This window comes from Schistocerca serialis, chromosome 2 (assembly GCF_023864345.2).
Source record: "Schistocerca serialis cubense isolate TAMUIC-IGC-003099 chromosome 2, iqSchSeri2.2, whole genome shotgun sequence".
NCBI classification, from domain to species: Eukaryota; Metazoa; Arthropoda; class Insecta; order Orthoptera; family Acrididae; genus Schistocerca; species Schistocerca serialis.
This window is the reverse complement of record NC_064639.1, coordinates 471019721-471040579: the sequence shown is the minus strand read 5'-3', so window position 1 is coordinate 471040579 and position 20859 is coordinate 471019721.

Below are 20859 nucleotides of genomic sequence, written 5' to 3'. Positions count from 1 at the left end.
GGTGAATACATCAGTGTACGCTGCACCATGGACAAATTCACGCACACGTCTGGCTCTCAACCCGAGCGAATGGGTGTACATAGACAAAACATACGCGTGCGACATGGTCGTAAAAATTCAGACCATCGTGCATAAAGTTCGAGGTATGCGCAGGGAGTTAGAGACGAATTACCGGAATCTTCTGAGAATGATCAACGCATTAAATGAGTTAGTTAACGAAATTGGTAAGAAAGTAACCGACTTAACTGAAAAGGCTGAGGCTCTTGGGGGCAATAAATGTACAGGCCCTTGTTACTGAGAAAAGTGAGCTGGCACATAATAAGGGCGGATATATAAAGCCTGACGCTGCAGAGACGACTGATTAGTGTACACCAAGTGTACACCAAGATGTCAACGAAGCAGAAAGTCATTCAGGCGCGGAAAGCCGTTTGAGAGGAATTACGGTTGCTGAGGTTACGGTATATACATCGACGGCAAACACTAAAAGAGACCTTAAAGCCTGTTAGTGAATCTCTCAGGCAGCAGAAACAAAACCGCACGATAACGATGGTGTTGCATTGACGAATTCATTATCCGTCATGCCCCTGGCAAGATAGGTAGAACATTCATCGTCAGCAAGGGAAGTACGTACATGCTGGGTGCGCAGCCTTTAAATGTAACTAATGACACAATATGGATTGGTGATTTGCAGTTTGAGAGAACTCCCGGCTTAATGAATCTTGTATTCCTAAGACCAACGAAAAAACCCATAAATTATTCAGTTAACGGCAGGGAAATGTACCGTGAAATATTACATTTCACTGAAGTACATAATATCACGTAAAGCCTGAGCAACAAGAAATATAAAACCAAAATCATCATAACAATACCTGATGGCGGAAACAAAAACAACAACCACAGCGGCGATGTTACTGACATTGAGCATAAAGCAGTGTACAATCGAATCCTGCAGTATATATATTATGACGACCCAAAGGAGCTAATAGATCGACTATAGTTAGTCCACAAAGTATTCGTCTAATAAATGATTGTATGTTTAAGGGTGTATAAAAGGTGGAAAACTGGCGGATTGAAATAAAGCAGGGACAAGGACGTCTTTATGGATCAGTGAAAATGAGAATGGAATAAAGAAACACAGATTGCTAAGTAAAGTAAACATGGTTAAGCATTCAGAAGTACAGTTAGGCAATGTAAGACGCAAAATAAGTATTCGTCTACAGTACTGAAAATCACACTTTGAACAGAGAATGTTCTTGTTAGCACTCGTTTATAATCGCTTGCATTCTACTTGTCATGGATTTCAGTAGGGGTTCTGTTGTTTGCACTGTAATTTTACGCCATTCCTCTTGTAGAGCTGTCTGTACATCATTTCTACTGGATATCTGACAACTCCTGACGTTTTTGCCGAATAAATGCCACGAATTCTCGATAGGATTAATGGCTGGGGATTGCGGTGTTGTATGCATCCAGTGGAGCGTGTTATACAACAGCCACAGCTTTCTATCCAGAGCCGTATGTTTTGGATCATTAGCTTGTGTGAGAATATAATCGCCATTAAGACCCATGTAATTCACACTACTGGATATATGTGTTTTTAGGATATTTATGTAGGTATTGTGGTCCATAATGCCATCAATAAAACACAGATTCCCCAAACCATTTGCACTCATGCACCCCCACACAGGTACAGAAGCTCCTCTACGTTTAACTGAAGCTGTTATATTTCTTTCTTCGAGTTCACAATTTTTTCTCTCCACACTGGCGCCCTTTAAACTTAAACAGCTCAAATCGACTCTAAATGGTTCAAAGGGCTCTACGCACTACGTGACCTAATATCTGAGGTCATGAGTCCGCTAGACTTAGAACTACTTAAACCTAACTAACCTAAGGACATAATTGGAAGGAGAAACAGCCTTGGTCGTATTTTTTTGTTTTATTATCCGCAAAATCGATTTTAGGTCACTTAGTGACCACCCTCAGTGCTGTAAGGTACAACTAAAATTGATAGGCACTGGTATTAACAATTTTTAGTTGTGTCTTACAGCACTGAGGATGGTCACTAAGTGACCGAAAATCGATTTTGCGGATAATAAAACAAAAAAAAAAAAGAAATACGATCAAGGCTGTTTCTCCTTCCAATTATTTCCATTATCTGGTCGTGGTGCACAGAACACTCCATGGAGTCGCCAATCAGTAACCTAAGGACATCACACACATCCATGTCAGAGGCAGGGTTCGAACCTGCGACCATAGCAGCAGCGTGGTTCCGGACTGAAGCTCCCGGAACCGCTCGGCCACAGCGGTCGGCAAATCGAGTCTCTTCAGTAAATACCACCTTCTTCCAGAAATCCAACCCATCTGATTTGTGTTCCCTTGCAAGTCGCTTTCTTCTGCTGATTTTACTGATGTACGGTTTTCTGCTGGCTGTTCGGCCTCCATTCCCAGCTTCATGAAGCATATTTTTTTACAGTCTGTGCTGAAACAGGCCTTCCTGTACTCGCATGAAAAGCATAGCAACGTGTGGAGCGCTGTTTCGGATTTTTGATGACTTCTTGAAGTAGCTGTCGTTTCTCCATCTTGGACAGAACTGCAGGACGACCGCTTCGTGATTTGTTTTCATACATTTTGCTCTCATAAAATTTATTATGTTCAGATTTTACTGTACTCGTAGGTCTACCGAAAGTTTCTCCGATTTCTTGAAAACATTTTCCATGTCGAAACAACCTGACGCAGATTTCTCTGTCTTCCTTTGTAGTTTCGAAACATTTTCGACTCATGTTACGTAAGTATCATTCGACGGCTTTCACACCGGAGAGACAGCTATTCACTGTGCTGGATGGAACACAACTACATAGCGAATGCGTGAGGGGCGTATGTCAGTGCGGCCCAGTAGCAAAGACATTGCTTACTAGACGAATACTTGGTTGGCGTCCATTACGGCGTGATTTTACATGGCGTGTATTTGGTCACAAATTAAGCGACATATGAGCCATAATGAGCGTTTTATTTCCAAGTGCGGAAATCAACCAGTGTAAGGTAATAGTTACTATTCATTTCGCAGGTATGGCCGTCCGTAGTGGCCGAGCGTTTCTCGGCACTACAGGCTGGAACCGCGCGACCGCTACGGTAGCAGGTTCGAATCCTGCCTCGGGCATGGATGTGTGTGATGTCCTTAGGTTGGGTAGGTTTAATTAGTTCTAAGTTCTATGGGACTGATGACCTCAGCAGTTAAGTCCCATACTGCTCGGAGCCATTTGAACCATTTCTCAGGTATATTTGTATGACTGAGAGTATTATAGTTTATGCAAAACGGTCGGAAGAGTACTATGTGGAGTCACTGTACGTCTCCTCATGACATCAGCTCTGCAAGTAATACAGCTCATTCGAATGAGGCTGTTTGAATAATTTCTGAGCTTATAGAGAGAGAGAGGTATATATCGTTGAATAAGCATGATGACAGGAGTTGAAGAACTGCACAAACCAGCAAACAAAACATATCCTCATAGGCCTTGTATGATTAAAGGTTGGATGACTTATGGCAGGCTGATCTTGTAGATATGAGGGAATATTCACACGAGAATAATGGATTCAGATAGATTTCAATGGTTATTGATACATACTCCGAATTTGTCTGGGAATTACCTGTTAAAACAAAACCGGGAAGAAGTGTTTTGGATATGGCTGAGCATTTGCTACAGACAGGGGCGAATCGATGCCTGGACAACCCCCAAACCATTACGTTGGAGTCTTTTAGAAAAGGGATTTGAAGACAATGATGCAGCAGTATGGAATACATCGCTGCTCAGCATTCACCCACCAGAAGGCGAGTATCGTGGAACGTCTGAACAGAATAATGAGAAGTCCAATGTCAATGCGTTTCAATGTTCGCGTCTCACAGAAATGGACAGATATCCTCCCAAAAATAACTGCTCAGTACAATCGAACCAAACATAGCATAAGAAAAATGAGACCAATCAATGTTCACGATAATAGGTTAACTAACCCATTAAAATGTTGGATACGCAAATAGAAATTTAATGTAAGTCATTTGGTGCGTAGTTCTAAACATTAGGCACCATTAGAGAAATCGTACCTAGGGAAATGGTCAACAGAGACATTTACACTTTCAAAGGTGCAAATAACGAATCATAGAATTTATATATTGGAGGTTAGTAGCGATGAAGAAATTGTAAGTTTCTTTTACACCGAGGAGCTGCAGAAACGCTAAGAACCCAATGTGTTTCTCGTGGAGAGAATCATAAGACGTCGGGCAATAGAATGCCAGTCAAGTGGCACGGTTTCCCTGCAGCACAAAACAGTTGGAATGATGCAAACTATTTGCTGTATAATGGGGTGCGTAGTCCATAATTACCGTAGTAGCATAAAATACGTGTTAGATGACACATTAGAGGAGTTGGTGGCATTCTAGACAAACTGCCAGTGGACTTACACATTTCGTGGTATACTGCAATTGACCTGCAACAAAGCTTCAAAAACGCTTCCTACGCGGTGATGAGGGGATTAATCTTCTCGACGAAGCGTGTATGGAACACGACATTGCATACGCTGCAAATAAAAATCTCCCAAATCGTCACATTGCAGACGTATTTTAGCCGATAATGCTAAGGCGATACGCAGAAGAAAGGATATTGCTGTATGTCAACGCATTGCAGCATTTGCAGTTGATGAAAACACGCATGGAAAAATTAAGTTGGGTTTAGGAGTTTTGAATGCTGCACTTTGTGCTCTAAAGAACACGAAGAAGGGTGGGAAGCAAAGGTGTTCGAAGAACTGTATCCTGACAGCTATGGGTGCGGCTAAAAACGCTCAGAAGCAGAAGGGTGCTGGAAGAAGAAGAGGATGGGTTAAAGCACCTCGAGTTCTACTAGTACCCAAGACGTCTGGTAGTTTCTTCCATTCCTCATCCCAGCCCTCTCCGCTCTCTTGGCGGTTGGTCCCTCTCTGGGGGTGCTGCAACTATAACTCGAGCAGTCGAGGACGCGCAAAGCTCCCAAGTGCAGTTAGAAGAAGCAAGAAGATATAGCTGCATGATGGAAGCCGCAGCAGAAAAGGACTGTACTTAAATCCGGTGCAGGAAAGGGATTGGACTATTCATAAGGTTTTTTTAAAAAAAGCCCATTAACAGTCCTACCAGATCGCACTCTCACAAATACCGATCTTCTTAAGTTTGTTAGAAAAAAATTCAACATTCCAAGATTCCGTGGTGCGTTCAGGTGGGATAGACCATGTGGAAAACCGGTGAATGTGGTATTGTGAATTTAGACGCTGCTGGAGATCCCGGCACCCACTGGGTGTCATGTACTATGGAAAATGCCAATACCATTTCGACTCATTTGGTAGCCCGTAACCGTCAACAGAATTAAAACGATACGGCACTCGACGAAGACGTGTGTTCTACAATTTTAGGCGCTGTCGGGACTTTAATACACACCTCTGTGGACATCAACGCATCATTTTTCTCTTGACATTTACAAAGAAGAAGAATATATAGGGAAGAACTTTAAACATTCCTTCACCAGTTGAGATTCAGATGCAATGTCGTACACTTTACTTTAAAAGAACGGTTAAATGTATTACATGAAATCTACTCCCCACTAATTGATTTGAGCATTGGTGAATGGAGTATTGCGTTGATTGGACTGGAGATGTACAACAGCATCCCAAATATCACCAAGCCTAAAAAAATTGATTGTGGAAATTAATGGTGAAAAAGACAATGTGGAAATGGAACCTCGTGGACACCATATCAACAATTTAAGCGAAGTCTTAAAAAGGTTTGGAAATAGTATTGAGCTACGTGCAATCATCAATACACTCAAATCTGAAAGAAGGACTGTGAATGCAACGACTGACTTTAACCAGAAAGGTTCCATATGGCGGCTACTGGGTTTCACAAAAAGACAGGTTTTGAAGAAGGATCCCAGTAAATTTTAAAATGTCAGATCAGACTGTGGACATACTGCCTTTAAGCACAATCCGAGTCGAGTGTAACATTGCAACGAACTCCTATCCCAAGGACAGTCTGATTCATACTATTTACGGATTCTTCACCTCAGTTGCAGCAGAGTACAAGATTGCTGAGATCTCCATCATTTCAACATACCTTGCAGTAACAGTTCAGACATTCGACTATTTGGAGTTGTGTATTGTGGACCAGAATAATCATGTTGTTGACTTTTGCTGTGAGGAAATCATTGTACAATTATATCTAAGGAGAATGCACGAACGGTATAACACCAGTGCTCGAAATCCACAACACGCCAAACTACAAAGTGATAACACGTATAAACTAAGAGTTTCTTAAACCAGTTGGATTGAAAACTCGCAATGACGTCCTCACGCAGTGTAACCAGTCCAGTAGAGTATGACGAGCTAATTATACGTCAGGAACATTTCTCGGATAAACGTTATGCTTCAGGCACATTTAACTAGAATGATGAAATTACGATTGTCATCCAGCACCAATACGCACTGACGCTTCCATTCAAGAATTTCATATATTTGGAGGGAACATTGAAGAAAACCGACGGCAGCGCTACAGTAGGATCCAAACTTTCAAGTAACGCTTTAGCATTCCTGATTCAAGGGATGCGTTATGAATTCAATGGGTCTGAGATCGACCGTAATCGCAAATTCTGTATAACATCACCCTTTAAAACATACGGATTTGAATGGTTTAGAAAATGCAGGATTGTTCGCAGACGATCCAGTGGATAGAACAGTTGCAGAGTACAAATGATTTACTGCATGCGTATGTCTAAAAGTGCTTATGACCTACTTTGAGGACGTGAAGCAGATTATTATGTATGCTAAACAGGAACACATTGTGGCATGGCTCTCAACACTATGGGACTTAACTTCTTAGGTCATCAGTCCCCTAGAACTTAGAACTACTTAAACCTAACTAACCTAAGGGCATCACACACACACCCTTGTCCAAGGCAGGATTCGAACATACGACCGTAGTGGTCGCGCGGTTCCAGACTGTAGCTCCGGCCGGCATTGTGGTATGGAGTGGGACAGATAATAGCGCATAAATTCAAGGATATCAAGAGGAGAATATGATTACAATCATCAAGATAATAGGAAAAATGCCTGACACCAGTGTATCAAACGAGGAGCGTTTGAAGTTTCTAAAAGTTCTGAATTCCAGTAAGTATCTGTTACTAACATTCCACTTTTGGAATGTTTTAGCGTACCCAGTGCTACCGAGTGCAAGCAGATAAACATGGGCTATTAAAACCTCTTTGCAGCTGGAGACTCCTAGATTCATATACCTGTGTTGGAGACTGACGGAAGTGGGAGTTTAGCAAATGATTTCACTGTATTCGACAACCGCAAGTTAACTATTGCCAAAGTCTACCTGAATTCAGAATTCTAACCAGATGATAGTTTAACCTGCAGTGGGATGAAAATGTTTAGAGTTTAGCATTGACATGTATGAGACATTTGATGTTTCTTACTATGAAAGAGCTGAAGAAGAAGGAGGAGCATGTGTACTTAGTCCACAGAAATTCAAGGAGTTATCACTGATCATCGTAATAGACTGTTCAAAACAGAATGAAATAGTTAAGTCTGGACATATAGATGTACAAACTGAATGAATTTGAATATTCAGCAAATTTCCCAGAACACACTGCAGCGTATGCCTTAATTCCACATGACCGCGTGATCAACTACTGCCCGCTCACTGGTGTTGTGTAACGAGCTGTATAAATGAACAGGTGCTGCACCATACTCAGAGCATTCCACAATGGTATCTCAAGGTGTGAACATCATTGGAGATCCTCAGGGTTTCTACCCTAACGACTATAGACAGTTCATATGTAAAGATGTTGCATTCATAGTGTACACAGAAGATGCCAGAATAATAGAGACATTCTTAGCAAAAATCGCATAACCGAGGTCTTTCAAAGATATGAAGTCTGCTAAAACTTAACTGGGATGAGGCTAGAATGGAAATTTGCTGGCATTCACGATCTGGAATTTACGAGTGTCCTCCTACCAATCGACTCAAGAATAATATTTGTGAAAATAGTGTTGCTGTGTCTGCTAATGAACATATCAAATTATTTTTGGGTTGGATGAGAAATAAATGAATTTTTACCTCATAATATGTGTATGGTTTCTCTTCACGCTGTTCCCACTTTGATACTATACAGTTTCATTCAGATACGATGTCTGTGGTTTTCTTCAAGCACAGGAGATTTTAGACATATTTGCTAAACGTCTTTGGAAGCGGCAATGGTCATCTGACTCCTGCTCCCATAGCACAACACATGGTACAGGATAGGCGCAATTCCATGCAACCATTCTATATATTTTGTTATTCTCTGTCTTAAAATTCACCTCCTTAATAGCATTCATCTTCAGAAAAACTACTGTCATTTGTGTCCTGCACAGCATTTATATATACATACATAATGCGACAGAGGACAGGTTTTTTGCAAGTAGTATCATCAGCAATAATGTATGGTAACGAAGTTTTTCGTTTATTCAGTTCACACAGATACAATGTAGTTCCTGAGATTACAACTCAGTTCTTGAGGTACAATGTACAGTCGTTCTTGAGGTAGAATATTCCTCTTGAGATACAATTTGACCCAGCTGTTCGAGAGCAGAGATACTTTTAACTTACGTGCTACAACAATAACACTAGTCGAGAATAGCCTTTTTTCCACTAGCACTGGATGAGAATGCTTACAGTTTTTCCAGATATATGTATATTTACACTAAAAACTAATGTGGAGATACTTTTTGTTACTAATGCAACTACATTTCACAGTCCCAGTAGCATAGGTTTCACAATAATTCTAATGGACTGTATACACTTAGAAACTAATTTCCACAGCCTCAAAAGCAAAAGATTTTTACAATATTCTGATGGAGTGTGAGCTATATAGATATTGACTTAAAAACTAATCTGACTTGGATGGCTAACGGCGAATGAAAATTATAACTATTTTATTTACAAGATGTACATGTTGTGTGGATATCCATACTTACAGGGTACACATATGTTGCAACTGAATAAATAAATGTACAAATATTTTTTCTGTTTATGCTTTTTTAATCAGTATAAATACTTTTTTGTTGATTTTTTTATTTTTGTTTTATTTTTTCTTCACACACATGGTGACACAAACAAAACTTTTGGCTAGCGAGGCGGATGGTGGGGCAGGGAGGAGGAGCGATAGTAAGATAGGAGTGGGGGACAGAGAAGTGCGGCTAGGCATCGTACAGGGATGAGGTGGAGAGGGCTATGTGCAGTCAGGAGGTTAAACGGACTGCAAATAGATTGGGCAACAATGCAGTTTGGGGCATTTTTCCATTACCGCTATGGTGTGATTCTATAGTGGGCTAGATTTTGCTTGCCTGTAATCCCATGCTAATAACCAGTTCACAACAGTTTGTGTAGTCATGTCTGGCCACCCAAGCCCTTCTACCTGTGCTGCAATAGCTGTATGATCTGCCACTATTGTCCTTACAACACGATGATCCTTGTTGGCGTCTGTGCTGCATGGACGTCCGGAACCTCGTCTATGGGTGTGATAATGTTAACGTGACCAATGTTACCAGTATCATTTCACAACAGAAGCTGCATGTCCGACATAGACCGTGACATAATTATGCAACGAAGAGGGGAAGGATTGAAATGCACTGCAGAGACACACCGTTCATATGACGCCCTCCAATATCCATTAATATTTCTGAGAGCAGGGAAAGGATATCATTTTGATGTGAAACAAACCAAATCTTACAAAGGAGTAGAAACAAACAAAAAGTCACTTTCAAGAAGTTCTGTGTTTAGAGCTCAATGATCAGAGCTAATGAAATATTCAATCACATTCTCAACAATTGCCGTTTGTTCCAACAGTTGCTGGTGGATATGTATGCATAAACAGAAACGGAATGGATGATTTACGTAAGACTGAATCAGAAGAACCTATCCACAGAAAAATACATCCACCTTCGAGATGCAGTCATAAACGATGGAAACATTGGCAACATTGGAACAATGGTAATCTTACCCTCACCGTACATACGAAGACCAAGAAACATGCGCGAATACACTCAAGATGCAATGACCTACATAAGAAAGTATGGGTGACCTGACCTCTTGATAATATTTACATGCAACTAGTCGTGGTCAGAAATCACAGAATTGTCAATCTTATATTGAATGTGTGTTTGTTTCGGGAACAGACAATGAGTCATCTTCTTGTCTGCAGCCTATTCACAACGTCATGCTCGCCACAGAATGTCATCGATGCCACCAAGGAAGCATGCGAAGCTGCTGCATACTGGTCACGCCGCTTATAATTGTAATCGTAATGCTTGTAGTAGCATGTTTTGGAACATTTTGTGTAACTTGTAAGCTATAGTGTGTGTTTCTGACACGATTAAATAAATAAAATCACAGAACAACTAAGATACTGACAAGCCCCAAAGCATCAACACAACATAATAGCCTGAGTTTTCCGAAAAAAAGAAAGAGATTTATTGAAGTCATCCCTAAATACATCTTTGGAACCGTTATGTGCTGGATGTACGCAATCAAACGGGTAAAACGATGACTATTTCACTCTCACAATCGCATGTGGCTACACGACGGAGTTCATCCTACAGATATCGACAAAATCATCCATGCTGAATTTCCCAATCCACAAGAAGATCCGGGACTGTACGAAATCGTAGTTAAAAACATGATTCACGCACCATGCGGTCCGTTAATCCCTAATTCGCCATGTATGAGTGATGGGAAATGTACAAAAAAAGTACCCAAAACGATACTAAGATGGCACACAAGCCGGAGTTGATGGCTGTCCCAAATACAGAAGACGGTCACCCAAAAACTTTGGCTTCACTGCAAAAATTCGAATACGAGGCCATGACGAACTGGATATAGGTAATCAATGGGTAGTACCACATAACAAAATACTTTAAAAAGGGATCCAACCATACACAGAATAGTGCAATTCAGTGAAATCAACCAAATATGTAAGTGGGTGAACAAAGGCAATGACATGGCAGTGTTTCAAGTAGCCAAAGACAGCGAACAGCGAAAGAAACAACGAGATCCTCTTATGCCAAATTGAAGATACATGAACACCAACGAAGCAGGGTAGCGGATTTTCAATTTTCCCATAAACGAACGCGAACAGCAACTGAGCAACGTCTAGCAGTACATTTGCCTAATATACAGAGAAAAATTGCAAGTGAACCACCTCAGAACACAATATTAAGAGCTTCTTACCAACTATACCAAACGGATCCAATGGCGAAAACATTACTGTATTTCGACGTCCATATCTATTACACATTGGGACAAAACAAAAATAATAAAACAGCAAATTCTGCTCAATAACTTTTACAAATCGGTGAAGCTACTGACCAAACGACAGCCTTTATTAAACTCAGCATCGATTTTTGCAACATAGCCAATACTGAAAACGAACTCATCGACCAAATTTATCCAAACAATGTTCACAAATAGACTAATCCTAACTGCGTATTTGAAAGGGACATTTTGGCAACTATAAATAATACTGTTGACGATATCAAATGTAATATTCAAAAGAAAATTCCCAGTGAAGAGAGAACATACGTTTCGATCGACACGGTGGTAAACGTTGGAGAAAGTGGCAAGACACATCGCTGCAGAATTTATAAACTCTTTGTAAGTACCAGGAACGCCATTACGTTGCCTTAGGCCTAAAATTAGATCTCCGATCACACTACTTATAAATCTACGAAATTATGTAATGGGTCAAGAATGATCGTCACACAGCTAGCGAATAACATCATCGAAGCCGACTTAAAACTGGAAAGTACAAAGGGCACACATTATTTATCCCCAGAATACCACTGATCTCTAATAAACTGTCATTCCATTTTAAAAGATTGTAATTTCTAATCAAACTAGCCTACAGTTTTACAATTAACAAAGTGCAAGGACAAACTTTAAAATATTGTGGAATCAACTTCAATGACTCCTGTGTCTCTCGCCGTCAATTATGTGTAGCTTGCTCTCGAGCGGGAAACTTGAAAAATTTGTACATATATACGCCGGATCACAAAATGAAAATGTTGTATATATACAAGTACTGTAAACAGATAGGATATGTTTTCAGTAAACAGTTTTTACAACTTATACTTTAAAGTTTTCACTTTGATAGCAACAACATCGTTTCAACTCCCTGAACGAAGTCAGGTATCCCAGTTGATTTACAGTAAATATAAACAATAGAAATACTTACTAAAAGACAACAAATGTGACATGATATGTTACTGATTCACAGTAAGTGTAAATCACAAACACCGATTTATTGAAAAATATGTACACAAAACAGGATGAAATTACGAATATCTTTGCAAGTGTCTGAAACTTTGGAAAATGTACCTTTGCACGCAAATACAAAAACAGTATTTGGGAACTTTTGGTTGTGAACAAGTGTGCCATCGCCAACGTTTCTGAAAAGCGCAATTAAGGTTACAGCTGACGACACAGCATCACACAATACAAACAGACTGAAAAGCATGGGTTCGTTCGCAATTAACAATTTGACAGTACACAATATATCTCGACACCTGCAAAAATTGTAATAAAATCACTCCAAAAACCACGTTTAATTTATACTTCAAGTTTCATACGTAAGTTTTAGAAAAGAATTTATGTAACACACGTGATTATAGCTTAAGACAAAGGAAATGCCAGGAGTCAGCCTGTAACTGTAAGTACAGCAAATAAACGTGTGAATTGCACGGATTTTGCCACTTAACTGATTCTGCGTCCCCTTTTACATTCGCGTAGCAAAGAGGAAGCCTGCAGCTGTACTAAATCGACGTGAAATATCTGAGCACAACAGATGTACATCCACACGAGGCTCGTCACAGGATCAATATACTTGTTGTTATTATTTGCATTTTTATACTACCTGATTACCTTTACACAGAATTTTCTTGGGAGTTAATGGAACTGTGGGACCATGAACTCATACTATTTCTTCTTAGACCTTGCAAGTTTGGATACCCGAATGGCTCATGGTTTCGACAGGGTGGCCCGTGGTGGAGACGGTTTAGAATTTTGCCATTTTTGCCTTCGACGAGCGACGAGCATAGTTAGAGCACAGTAGGCAGCGGCCTGGAATTTCGAGGGAGGGTGCTGATAATGATGCCGGCAACAAGCTAATGACAAACTGCTAAGGTGTCCTCTACCGTAACAAAATGGACCTACATAATAAACCAGGATATCAGTGGCAGCTTGCGATAATGTGGTTGTGCGATATAGCATCCATCAGTTATGCCGTTGATCTTCTAGTGCCAGTCAGAAATACCATTAAAAGTACGCCATTTCTCGTCGTGGCTTGCTGGTGTGCTAACAAAATGGACGAAAATATTTTTTACTGCTCTCTCCTTGGTAACTACAACCAGTGTCGAGTGCAGAAATGACGGTCAGTCACACTGGTATCAACTCAGAATAGGGACGCAGCTGCCAGTTTTCGACTGCACGTGCTTTGGCGTGACGTCACCCTTTCCTTCAATATGAGTGCTACATTGCTCACAGCACCAGATCAAAATTTTTCTTTGAAAGTACACGTGAAGTGTTGTGCAAGCACAAAGTATGAGGGAGCTTTAAGGAGCGGCTGATTTGACAGTGCCCGGGCCATTGGTAAACCACACCGACGGCTAACTCATGGGCTCAGGTTAGACGGCTGAGCTACCATTCTTTTCGTTAATTTCATTTTACTCCTCAAAATGTTAAACGATTAATAATAAGATATAATTACACACAGTCTGTTTATTTTTGTGATATTGTAGCATACTGGTAAAATTTTGGTTGAGCCACCATTGGAGGATATCAAATATAGCATCGTGACTCTACGTATTAAGTGCAACATTGCATTTTTGTAAGCATGACCTCAAAAACACATTTAATTACGTCATTGTGAAACAAAAGCAGTTAAGTCATAAATAATACGTGGAATATTACTTGAATTGTATAGGGTATATATACTGACACAGCTCGGCTGAAACATGATTAGATCCATAGAATCAACACTTTAATTAAAACCACAGAACAAAAATAAGTAATTAAAAGCATTCCACTTGCACGTATTATGCCAGATATGTTATGTTCTATACACTTACAGTTTCCCTAAGTGTATTTATGTTTCGATATGTGGGGTATTTCCGTATTAAATTAATCATTGTATATCTGAATGAAACAGATGTCCAATTAAGTCACACATAATTCAGATTTTGTGTGCTATATAAAACAATTGCACCACGTAAACGATCAGCGAAACACGCTCTGATCCGACTCCACATTTATGTATACATACATAAAAAGTCACTTCTATTTTTGTCGCCGTTGTGACACCACATTTTATTTATATTTAATTTAATTAGTATGTATATGACAATGTTTCACAAGACTGGGCAGAGGCCATTGTTAGGAGGTTCTGACTGAGTATATATAATACCAAGAAAACACAATTTTAGTGAAATGATGGTTATTTTAACAGAAATTTGTCAGAAGTCATGAACATAGCATGGTATGGATGCAGAGATTTTAAATAGGCCGCACAGGCATGCCTCGACGTGATTTTGAATCTATTTCGGCCGGCAGTCAGTGTTGACTCTGTATCAGGTGAGGATCTGAAGCGGGTGATAGCTTTCAGCAGAGATGAACTTAGTCTCTGGATGGAATGTCAGATACAACGTTTCATTACTTCAGTATTCTGTGGCTTACAGAATGTTAAGTGGGTATGGTGACTCTGCTTTTGGGCATCGTATATCTTTGCAACTGAAAGACTTTGCATCAGTGATAGTAAAATTTTGTTATGACGATGAAGCAGCCACGAAACTTAACATTAGAGCACAGCCAGGATTTCGATAATGGTTCTGCTTCTAGAATAGGTTAATTGCGGAATCTGCCGAAGTTTATTCACTATTCACACAATCTTAAAGGCACTTATCTAAGACTTTAGTTCTTTAACTTTAATGTGAAAATCTATGTGACTTTCGTTTCTTGTTGAGAGGCTACAACATCTCCTGTGCCTCAAATTGAACAATGTGTGCTACTGAAATTTAACCTTGCAACTGTTTTGGAAACATTTAATTATTTGCATCCATCAATTTACCTGTTTCCTTAATGAAAGGCCATTTAATTATTTTAGAAATATATTCCTAATCCTATGTGTCTAATCGATTCTCTCTTCATAAAACCCATATTAGACAGGAAGTGCATTTATTTTGACGTATGCACAGCACAGTAGTGTACAATATATCCTTAAAACTCCAGAATCCTTGTCTCAGGGTATTTTACTAGATTCAACTCAAAGCAGTGTAATCAATTTGAAAACTTCTATATTGCATCTACTGAAATTCTCGAAAGAGGGTAAAGCTAGCAATGTGTGTTTTAAATTAAATTTAATGTCTCTCAATAACATTTAAATAACTTCTTTTCTATTTTCATGGTGGTGGTATATCAGTCGTGATTAACATATTCAGTTACTCCCATTTCACATCAGGCAGCTTTATGTCAGCGCGCACATACAGGGTCAATTGTACTGTTAAAAGCAGGCGAACATACGCTCTTTTTCACCCTGTCCACAAACAGAATGTATTAGAAACAAGACATTCTAGCCTTCATTATGTCTGTAATGAACTGATGACCATATATACAAGAGAGATAAAAAGTAGATCATGATGAATAACGTTTGTTTAGCATATAATTACATACCTTCCAGAGGCATAAGAAACTAGCGAAACCCACTAAAACAACCTCCACCCTTCCCCAAGCCTCTAAGAATTTATAAAATAAATATGAATATTACCTATGAAGAAACGTCTTTTGTATCTAAGATCATAGCTCAGGCTTCCATGGCCACAGTCATTTAAGGTACTCATAAATCTTCTGAGAATGGTACAGCATCGCATTGTAAACCAACATTTCGACCACATCTACGGTGACCTTCTTCTGACTCTACTGGTGAATCCTTTGCTACTGTAGCGGCACCACCGTTTAGGATAGGGAAAGATAGTTTTGTGCGATATTCTTAGCATAAGTTACAGCCAGGTGCGCGCCGATTGCAGTGAGTTGCGCATACCAACAGTTGCGAAGTAGAATAGAGGCCACATGGCCGACCAATTGCTGAAAGAGTACACGTAACAGTTATACATGTCGCAAATCACAGGCAGAAGGGGCCCACTGGCCAACCTAGCTGGTAATGAGTATGTGACGCGAAGCAGTGCGTATGGCAGAACAGAGACGCACAGCCATGTATAAATGGGTGCATTCATGTGTGGCAGATCTCTTGCACTGTGGGGCGTGTCACACCGCCAGCTACACACGGCAGAAGATGGGGCGCCACCGTTGCAGTCCGCAGCGGGACGCTGGTTCGACCCTCTGAGGCGGACGGGGGTTCTGTAGCCAGCCAGCGGAGGGCCACTCCACGGCTTGCTACCACAGGCAGGCGTCCTGGATTCCAACATAGCCAGAGGCTTCCTCAGGTGAGGGACGCACATTCGGACGCCGCATCATGGGTGCTTGTTGTTGCCACTCCAGCGAGAAATACGCAGCTGGCCACATGCAGCTCACACCAAGCGGTGGTGAGTCGGCAGGGATGCAGACTGTCGAGCCAACTGCCGGTATCCTGCCAACACCACAAGTCCGCTGGTGTACAAGGCCGACACACAGTGCATGCATGGGTCGCTGAGGCAGCCATTCCATGCCAAGCCGTTTTGCAGACAGTGGAGTGGTGTCCTCAGAATTGCGGGACCCAGTGACACAGACTGAGGGGAACACGGCACTGTCATTGGAAACAATAATCACTTGGAAAGCTCTGGCAAGTCTTAATACGGTACCTTCTACCTCTTCCTGCTACATTTGGTCATCCTGATACATTCGGTGGCAGAAGTTGCACTACATTTGGTGTCAGAATAGCGGATGTCGTCTGTCCAGTATGACGTTCAAGCCCACCACCTGCATTACAGTCAGAAGATGTGATGATTTTACCAGTTTTATTTTGAGTATTTAACGTTTTCTTTCCTTTCTGTGTTTGTGAGTATGGCTCAAGGCAGGTCATTTTAGATGTTTTGCGCAGGCATTTTTTTTGTTGTTGTCAGAATAAGTGTTAGTGTATTTGGGGCAGTAGATTTATTATTTTGTTTCTGTTGCATTTAATTACTTTTGTATTGGTTTGAGTGTGATGTTGCCAAGTATAATGATAGAGAGGTGTTGGGTTATTCTTGTACTTAAATGATTTTGTTTCAGGACTAACTGGGAACGAAAGCAACACAATGACAGAGTCAGGGGTGCAAGCAGTGTCGAAACCAGAAGCGTTACAGATTTTGTTGTAAGAAGTAGCACAGCTGACAGCAGACAATATGCAGTTGAGAAATGAATTAACGTCTATAAGTGAGCAGGAAACCGCACTGATCAGTCGTTGTTGCCTAGGGGCTGCAGGAGATTGATCCAGCTGCCGCGATTTTCACTATCCCGTTTTCTGGCAAGGCATCTGAGGATGTGCGTCCGTTTGTGGAGGACTTGGAGACTTCAGCGGTGATGAATGGTTGGTCTGATGAGCAGATGTTGCATGTAGCCAAGATTAGATTAACGGGTGAAGTGAAAACATATGTAAGGTGTTCTGTGGCCTTAAGGAAGGCAACACAGTTCAAGCAGTTAAAAGTAGGGCTTTTACAAAGGTACAAAAAAAAAAAAAAAAGAATAGCGCACGGTACTTTAGAGAGAAGTACTATGTCAAAGAGACAGTGGGAGACGATGGAGAAACTTGCGGACAGGATAAGGGAAATTAATAAATATACTTACGAGTTGAGTCCGAGCGATGAGCGAATAGTGTTCTGTTGCAGGAGATCGAGCAAAGGGCACTTGATATATTTTTGATAGGGTTACCAGCGCCCGTCACGGAAAGTGCGTGAAAGGACTCCAAAAGATTTCTATTCGGTCATTCAGCTGGCCATACAATGTGACGAAATGGACATCGCTACAGGAGTACACGAGAGGCAAACAGTGTTTATAGCGGGTTTGAAAAGTTTCGAGTTTGGACGTACGGGACATGTGCAGAGGAAATGTACCCAGACACCGAGAAATAGAGGAAGGGGTGGAAACCGGCAGCGAGGGAGAATGGAGAAGTGGAGTTAGTAGAGGTGGACAATCGTTAAACGGCAGAGGGCGCCCAAGACCCACTTAAGGGAGCTCCCATTTAATCTCAATGCTACGAATGCGTATGCAGAGGTGGAATGTTCAGTGGTAGGATCTATAGGAACTAAAATGTTTAAGATTTGTTGGATACAGGGGCGCAATTGTCAGTGGCAACTAGGAATATAATGGGACGAAGGAAGCTAGACCCACAACGTTATAGGTTGCGTTGAGTGGGAGATAAGGAGGTCACGCCTTTGAGGTCAGTGGCAGTTGACTTTCGAATAGAGAAAGTGCAATTTAATGCTTGCATTGAGGTAGTACCGTGGGTAAGCGAGGGGTACGACATGATCCTAGGAGTTGTTTTCTTGCATCAACATCATGCCACAATTGATCTTGGACAACGAACTGTGGAACTTGGCGGAAAGCTATTTCAGCTAGGGGAAACTGTTGTCAATACAGAGCTGTCGTGAGGGCCGTTCAACGTAATGAACAAACCGATTAAACCGCGTACATTAGCATTAAGGCTTAATTCGGATGAGTGTGTTTCTAGAGGTACTTGGGAAGTCGTTTTGGGTAAGTGTGGAATCAGATTTAGTTGTGGGTACAGTATGTGTTATTGAACCATTGGAGGATAACGAAGTTTTCGGTCCATTGGATTGTTTTGTGAAACGTAGTGTTGTATGCGTACAGAACGGGTACGACGGGCGAGTACTTCCCGTGATAATTTTAGTGCTGTAGACGCGAATTTGAGAAAAGGAGTTTTAGTAGCAAATTTAGATCTGCCAGATGTTCGAGCGGTAGGCAAAGCGATCAACCACTTACTGCTGATAGAACTGAATTGCGTGACAAAATCAAGCATTTGAAAGGAGGAGAAAGAGAGTATATGGAAGAATTATTGTGGGAATTAAATGATTTGCTTTTTTCTACAAGGGCCTTTACCAGTAACTCCATCAGTTCAACATAGTACGCCAACAGGGAATGAAGCACCTGTTTACCATAAACCATACAGAATACTGAGGTATTTGCAGCCGATTGTTGAGGATTTCATTGATCAGTAGCTTACGGATGGTATTATAGAGCATAGTAATAGTTGCTGGGGAGAGGGCATTGTTTATGTGCCTAAAAAATTTATGGATGGAACTGATAAATACAGGTTCTGTTCTGACTACCGATACTTCAATAACAAGACAGTAAAGGACGCATATCCCATTCCAAACATATCGGAGACTTTGGATCACTTAGGACAGTGCCAATACTTTTCTATGATGGATTTGACATGTGGTTATCATCAGATAGAGGTTGCTCCAGAGGATCGTTCGAAAACTGCTTTCTCTGCTCCTGGAGGACATTACCAGTACATTAGAATGGCCACGTTTCAGAGGTTGCTAGACATTGTTTGAGGGATTTGAAACCATGGCAGTGTCTGGTCTATTTGGATGACATTATAATGTTTACAAGTAGTATGGAGCAACATAGACAGCGGTTAAGGGAAGTCTTCATGAGGTTAATAGCAGCTCGTTTGACGTTGAGCCTGGAGAAATGTCATTTTGCATTAGAAAAAGTAAAATATTTGGGTAATATTATTAGTAAAGACGGGGTGCGAACAGATCCGAGGTTTGTACAGGTTCTCCAAGATTTTCGGGAACTGAAAACAGTTAAGGAAGTGCAGTCATTCATCGGAAATTGCAATTTCTATCGAAATTTTGTGAAGGATTTTGCTGATTTAGCATAGCTGTTGACACGATTGTTGAGGAAGAGTGTGAAATTTGAGTTGACAAAAGAGTGTCAGAAAGCGTTTTACAGACAGAAAGAAGTGTTAACATCAGGTCCAGGTCTTTTGTTTCCAGATTTTGAAAACCAGTCTATACTGGCATACGATGCATCGAATCAAGCATTAGGATGTGTTATTAGTCAGTAAGTTGATGGGAAAGAACATCCTGTAGCTTATACGTCTTGGCAGTTGAATGCAGCAGAGAGGAATTACTCAACAGCTGAGAGGGAGATGATTAGGGTAATCTATGGAATCACATATTTTAAATGTCATCTATATGGGAGAAGATTTCGGGTAGTGACAGATCATGCTGCATTTAAGTGGTTGTTGGGGTTGAAGGATCCGTCCACTAGACTTGCTAGAGGGGCTGTGAGGCTTAGTGAATTCGACTATGAGGTGGTACACAAGCCGGGGAAGAAGCACGATAATGTGGATGCACTAAGTAGGAAGGTGGCAAAAGTAGAAGTCATAGGTTATGATCCAGCAGTATGGCAAGAATTACAGGATGCGGACAACGATTGTAAATTGTATCGGACACAGATAATTGAAATGGCTCTGAGCACTATGGGATTTAGCTTCTGAGGTCATCAGTCCCCTAGAACGTAGAACTACTTAAACCTAACTAACCTAAGGAGATCACACACATCCATGCCCGAGGCAGGATTCGAACCTGCGACCGTAGCGGTCGCGCGGTTCCAGACTGTAGCGCCTAGAACCGCTCGGCCACCACGGCCAGTGTATCGGACACAGCCACAATTTAATATGTACGACGGTCTTCTGTACAAGGAAACGAAGTTAGGGCCAAGGGTAGTAATGCCAGCGAAATTGAGGGATGGGGTTTTAAGGGAAGCTCATGATCACGTGTTGTCTGGTCATGGAGGGTGTAGAGCGACGAATA